Genomic DNA, 7,558 nt, shown 5'->3' with positions numbered 1-7,558 from the left:
AAATAGGCAGAGAGGCAGGCAGAGAGAGAGAGAGGAGGAAGCAGGCTTCCTGCTGAGGAGAGAGTCTGATGTGGGGCTTGATCCCAGGACCCTGGGATCATGACCTGAGCCGAAGGCAGAGGCTTTAACCCACTGAGCCACCCAGGCGCCCCCCTTCCTCATCTCTTATTATAGTCTTTGGCTTAAAATCTAATTGATCTAATATAAGGATTGCCTCCCCAGCTTTCTTTTTATATCCATTAGCATACAAATTGTTTTCTACCCCCTCACTTTAAATCTGGAGGTGTCTTAGGCTTTAAATAAGTTTCTTGTAGACAGCATATCAAATTTTTTTTAATCCATTTTGATACCCTGTGTCTTTTGATTGGGGCATTTAGCCTATTTACATTTAGGGTAACTATTGAAAGATATTAATTTAGTACCATTGTGTTGCCTGTAAGGTGACTGTTACTGTATATTGTCTCTGTTCTTTTCTGATCTACTACTTTTAGGCTCTCTTTTTGGTTAGAGGACCATTTCAATATTTCCTGTAGGGTTGGTTTGGTGTTTGTAAATTCTTTTAGTTTTTGTTTGTCCTGGAAGCTTTTTATCTCTCCTTCTATTTTCAATGATAGCCTAGCTGGATATAGTATTCTTGGCTGCATATTTTTCTCATTTAGTGCTCTGAATATATCCTGCCAGTCCTTTCTAGGCTGCCAAAGGTCTGCTATCAATCTAATATTCCTAACATTGTATGTTACAGACTTCTTGTCCTGAGCTGCTTTCAGGATTTTCTCTTTGTCACTGAGACTTGCAAGTTTTACTATTAGATGACAGGGTATTGACCTATTTTTATTGATTTTGAGGGGGATTCTCTGTGTCTCCTGGTTTTTGATGTTTGTTCCCTTTTCCATATTAGGGAAATTCTCTATTATAATTTGCTCCAATATACTTCTGCTCCCCTCTCTCTTATTCTTCTGGGATCACAATTATTCTAATATAGTTTCATCTTATGGTGTCACTTATCTCTCGAATTCTCCCTTCGTGATCCAGTAGTTGTTTGTCTCTCTTTTGCTCAGCTTCTTTATTCTTTGTCATTTTTCTTCTATGTCACCAATTCTCTCTTCTGCTTATTTATCCTAGCCCTAAGAGCCTCGATTTTTTATTGCACCTCATTAATAGCTTTTTTGATTTCAACTTTGTTAGATTTTATTTCTTTTATTTCTCTAGAAAGGGATTTTATTTCTCCAGAAAGGGATTCTCTAATATCTTCCATGCCTTTCTTGAGCCCAGCTAGCACCTTGATAATTGTCATTCTGAACTGTAGCTCTGACATATTACCAATGTCCTTATTGATTAGGTCCCAAGCCATTGGCACCACCGCTTGTTCTTTTTTTTTTTTTTTTTTTTTTGAGGTGAATTTTTCTACCTTGTCATTTTATCCAGGTTAGAATACATGAATGAGAGAGTAAAATACTAAATGGGTGGCAAAGACCCCAGAAAAAGGTATGCTAACCAAATCAGAAGAGATCTGAAACCAGGGGGAGAAGAAGAGGTGGGGGGGGAAAAATATATATATATATATATATGTATATATATATATACATATATATATATACATATATATATATATTTATATTAGACTGGTGAATAGAACAGAGCCACCCACTTGATTTGGGGTGTATTCTGGTCTCTTATATGAAACTACCTCCCAAAATTTTAAAGAAAGGAAAAAAAGTACATATATGTATACATACACACACAGAAATAAGGGTAAAAGCCATGAAGAGATGGAATATGACTGTAAATATGACAATTAAAAAGGATTCTAAAAAAGGAATTGACAAGTTGGTTGGGAAAAAAAAAAGATAATGTGATCAGGCTAGAGCTAGATTTAGGGCATATTTTGATCTATTAGAAGAAATAATATCCCAAAATCTTTTTTTTAAATATTTTATTTATTTATTTGACACAGAGAGAGAGATCACAAGTAGGCAGAGAGGCAGGCAGAGAGAGAAGAGGAAGCAGGCTCCCTGCTAGGCAGAGAGTCCAATGCGGGGCTCAATCCCAGGACCCTGGGATCATGACCTGAGCCGAAGGCAGAGGCTTAACCCACTGAGCCACCCAGGCGCCCCAATATCCCAAAATCTTAAAAAAAAATCTATATGTATACAAACCATAAGGTTAAATACAATGAAGGGATAAAATATGGCTATAACAATGAAAATTTAGAATTTTTAAAAAAAGGTATTGATAAGATAAAATAGTTTAAAAAACATTAAAAGAGGCAAGAGGAAAAGTTAAAATATAGAATAAGAAAAAAATTAAATTAAAAAGACTAAATTTGCAAGACTAAAGGACCATGGGGAAAAAGCCATAAATTCTATATGTTGCTTTCCCCTAACTCTGGAGTTCTACAGTTCTCTTTGCTTGGTGAACTTGGTTTTGGCTGGATGTTCTTCTGATCTTCTGGGGGAAGGGCCTGTTGCAGTGATTCTCAAATGTCGTTGCCCAAGGTGGAATTGCACCACCCTTGCCAGGGGCCAGGCTAAGTAATCTGCTCGGGTTCACTCTTGGTAGCTTTTGTTCCCTGAACACTTTTCCTAGAGCTTTGAAGGACAGGAATGAAAATGGCGGCCTCCCAATCTCTGGCCCAGAGGAGCCGAGAGCTTGGGGCCCTACTCCTCAGTGCGCACTTAGAGAAAAGCTTCACTCCCTCCCATTTCCCTGGTCTCTGGCTGCACTCTGTGCTCACCAGGCCTGTGACCAAGTGTTTCTATCTCTGGCCCCTGGCCTGTTTGGAGTCTCCCAACCCAGCAGATTCCTACTGTGTACTCCTGCGTTGCTCCTCCTGGAGGAGGAAGGAGGGGGTTCTCTCCAGATCTGCCACTTGTGGGGGTCCCTGCTCAAAGAGGAGTGGTCCAACTGTGCCTCGGATAACAGTTTCAGGTAACACCGAGCTGAGAGCTCCCTCCTTGGCTCCATTGCCATAGCCAGCTTCCCTGCTCCAACACCTGGCAGCTCTGCCACATTCAGACACCCCCAGTCTTTCTGTGACCCCGCAGGTTCTGAGATCACACTGTCCCCATGAGGACTCCACCCTAATTTATCCTCTGGAGTGACATCCCTCTGTGGAGAAGACTTAAAAGTTCTGATTTTGTGCTCCACTGCTCCACTGCTTGCTGGAAGCTGGCCCCTCCCCTATCTTCCCGTCACTTCGGATTCACTTCTCACGTCCTACCTTCCTGAAAGTGGTTGATTTTCTGTTCCTAGAATTGCAGCTCTTGTTCTCTTATATCTCCTGTGGAGTTTGTAGGTGTTCAGAGTGGTTTGACAACTACCTATCTGAACTCCTGCGACCTGATCCTATTTTAGTTTCCTACTCCTCCACTATCATGATTCCTCCCTTATTTTGGAGTTTTATATAAATGAAATGACTAGTAGAGTTTCTGACCCCAATCAGAAAAATTAATTAATTAATTAAATGCATAAGTATATGCTAATTTTTTCTTCCAGCACAATTATTTTAAGGTTCATACATGTTGATGCATGTGTCAGCATTTCATTTTTATTGTTGGGAAATGTTTCTTTGTATGGAGAGGCCATAGACAGCTTACCCATTCACCTGTTGGATGTTTGGGTTGTTTACAGTTTTTGATAATTACATATGAATCTATGAACATTTATGTACAAGTTTGTATGGACATAGGTTCATAAGGAAATATGTGAATTACATGGTAGGTGTATGTTTGAGTTCTTAAGAAACTGCTGAACTTTTCCAAAGTAGTTTTGCTATATTGGTATAGCATTGTAGAAGTGTTCCAGATCCTCTAACTTCTAGTTAATACTTAAATGCTTGATCTTTTTAATTTTAATGATTTTAGTAAGTGCACAGAAATATCTTATTATAGTTTTAAGCATTGCCCTAATGCCAAAGGATGTTGAGCTAATTTTGTGTGTCATATGTATATCTTCTTGGGCAAGTGTCTTTTCAAACATTTTCCTTGAAAAAAAAAACAAAAAACAAAAAACATTTTCCTTGATACTGAGTTCTTTGAATGTTTCTCAGTTTGGGTTTGTCTGATGATTCTTAGATTTAGGTTATGCATATTCAGCTGGAATACCATAAAAATATTTCCTTCTCAGAATATCCTATCTGGAAGTACACTCTACCTCTCTGGTCCATATTGGTAATATAATCACCTCTTCAACATGCGGCCCAGTCTTTCCATTCCATATTTTCTCTTTTCCTCCTTAGAACTGTAAACAATTTGTGGAGAGAGGCTTTGAGACCATGGAAATTCTCCTGATCCTCATCACATTTCCCCCGGATTTGGTATCCCTTGACAATTACTTTCTGAGTAGTCTTTACTAGTATCTATACAAAGTTTTGGTTTTATAACTTTTAAGCACACCTCCTATGTTTACTAGTTCACATTCTACTGTAAGAGAGAGACTGCTACATTGATCTCTCTCTCCATCTCCTCCTCCTTCTTTTTCTCTCCTTCTCCTACCCCTTTTCTCTGTCTCCTTTTTTCCGTCCCTCCCTCTCTTGTGTGCATGTCCTCCCTCCCTCCCTTGCCTTCCTACCTATCATTAGTTTTGACTCATGGATTTCTAATGTATTCAGTGAATTATAATTCATTACTGTTCTTATACTGATGCCCCAGATTTAGACAGGGTGTGTCCCTGTTCAAGCTACATTGTGTCCTTATGAGAGAGGTCCTTATCATTTCTTGAGACTGTCCTTACTTTCTGTCACAGAAGGATGTTCTAAGTTCACCTTGTACCTTTTCATTGCACCCCTGGAATTAGTCATTTCCTAAGTGGGGGATGATATTTAAAAACTAAGATCTGAACATTATGTGTGCTTATTTTCACTAGAGTATAATTGCTTTTAGGCCTTTTAAACAGATAGAACCAGGAAACATATTTCTCTATCATTTATTAGTGAACTGGAAAAGTTTAACAACTCTCTGGTGGGGGAAGGACAGGGAGGGGTGGAAAGCCCTGATCTTTATCATTTGCCAATTTCAAGGTGTAAGCATTCACACAGGGGATGGTTTCAAGCTACCATTATGAAATCATTAAATGTGTCTCTGGAAAGAAATGTACAATTGGCTCTCATAAGTCAGTAGGTTGAACTCCAGTACACAACCCTAGCTAGTGAGGCTAATCTATCTATCTGCCTATCTATTCACCTATCTACCTAATTCCAATCCAACCCCACAGAAGTTTCTTGACTTCACTCATTCCATATTTTAACTTCCCTTCTTCCATAGTGAGAATCCTGTCTCTCACAACATTAACATGGTAACTCATTTATTCATTCCTACAAAATACAAAGAATTGTTTAAGAATGGCTACATCTATATCATTACCCAAAACAAACCAGTTAAAAATAATTCAATTTATTTGTATTTGCTTAAATTACAGGCATATAGTTGAATCGGTTTTTAAAGTTACTATATTTGTCCTCTCTTCTCCTTCAGCTTGGTTATACAGTGTATTTGAAATATAGTTGAATTCATTTATAGTTGTTTGCATTAATTTAGGGGGGCTTTCATTCCATCTTTGACAATTCTATTTTTGAACATGTAGAACATTAACATGATTCCAAAAGTTTAGAAATGTGCACTTGCATAAGTTTTCTTCTCTCCTCTATCCCTTCTACCCCATTCTACCTTACCCCATGTAGGTCTACAATTTCATTAGTTTCTCATTTATCATTCTTGTGTCTCTTTTTGCAAAAATAATTAAACATGTATATTCTTATTTACTTGTCTTTCTTAGAAAAAGGTACCATACTACAGATATTCTTTTGAACTTTGTATTTTTTAAAAGATTTTATTTATTTAACAGAGAGATCACAAGTAGGCAGAGAGGCAGGCAGAGGGGGGTGTGGGGAAGCAGGCTCCCTGATGAGCAGAGCTCAGGTGTGGGGCTCGTTCCCAGGACCCTGAGATCATGACCTGAGCCAAAGGCAGAGGCTTAACCCCCTGAGCTACCCAGGCACCCCTGAACTTTGTATTGTTATCTTTATAATATATCACAGAAATCACTCCCATATCGGTTTATATAGATCTTCCCCTTAAAAAAAAAAATTAAATAATTTTCCCAACCACCTAGTACTCTATTGAGTATAATCTATAGCTTATAAACTATAGTTTATAAAATCAGATTCTGATATGTGAGCACTTAGGTTGTTTATAGTATTTTGAAATTACGAATAATGCTGAAGTGAAAAACTTTGTGCATATGTGTTTTCATATTGTTGAGTTGTATCTTCAATGTAGATTTTCTAGAAGTAGGGTTGCTGGGCAGAAGATAAATGCAGAAATAATTTCAGTATATGTTGTGGCAACCTTTTTATTCCAGCTTATTCCTTTGCTAAATCAGGGATTTAGCATGCTTACAGTGCTTTAAAATACATTAATTTAGACATTGGCATTTGATTTCTCATTATAATAAGTGAGAATTTAACACACTTAACCCCCTTTCTCTTCCTCTTTCTTTCTCCTGTGCTCTTACCACTGTTCTCCAGAGTTGGCATCTAGTAGTGGCTGGGGGGAAAAGGAATGTTAGTTTCCATAATTTTCCCTAGACCCCCCTGAAATAAACATGAATAGAATGCTTGCAAGGTCATTGCAGCTTTAAGACAGATCACCTAAACACAAAAATTGTGAAGGTGACACCTAGTGTGAGAAATTGAGAGACTTCACCAAGACACCAAGGTCCATTTTTCTTAAAAACCTGGATTTTGGCCTTACTTGGTAAATCAGAATATCTGGGTCTCTGTTTCTTCACAACCACAACATTTCGGAGCTGAGAAAAAGCTGTCCTATTTAGGAAGGGCCAGTGCTAACTGTCCTCATTTATCTTGCCTCTTTGGTAACCTGACTTTGCAATCCCTCAACTACAAAGTCTATCCTCTCTTTGAAAGATAAGGATATTAATGCTCCTACCTTTCCTTTTGTCTGGGTCAGTGTATGTTTTATATTATTAAGATGAAAATCAATGACAGTACTGGTATTTTTATGAAAAAATTGTTTTATAAAGAACATAGTCTACTGAAAAGCCGAGTGGTAGGCTGGTCACTCAGAGTCTGAATGCATTCTTCAGTTCTACACTCCACATTGGTTTCTTATGTATTCAAGTTTTTCTCAAGCCCAGAGATATAGTTGTGCCCCAGTACTTCCTCCTTCCTCCTAAGAGACTTGGTTCCCGGGTCCTCTCTTTCTAGCTCCAATCTAACCTGGATCATTTTTAGTCTTCTTGCTCAGCTGTTGTCTTGTGATTTTGCTTCATTGCTCTACTGGGGTGGAGCTATTGTTTTCTGGATTTTATGTATTTTTTGCTTATGTTTTCATTGAGTGGAAGCATACTGTCCACTAACCACCTAAGGGAAAATATCTTCATTGTCTGCCTGCTATTTGTGCCTGGGTAGGTGTGTGTAGAATTTTAGATTAAAAAATATTTTTTCCTTATAACTTGGAAGGCTTCCTTCCACAGTCTTCTAACATATCCAGAGTTATAATTACAGTCTGATTCTTGTTCTGTAGGTAACTCTGTGTGTTTG

This window comes from Enhydra lutris, unplaced genomic scaffold (genome assembly GCF_002288905.1).
Source record: "Enhydra lutris kenyoni isolate GAN:26980312 unplaced genomic scaffold, ASM228890v2 scaffoldscaffold1, whole genome shotgun sequence".
NCBI lineage: Eukaryota > Metazoa > Chordata > Mammalia > Carnivora > Mustelidae > Enhydra > Enhydra lutris.
Note: the sequence above shows the minus strand (reverse complement) of the source record.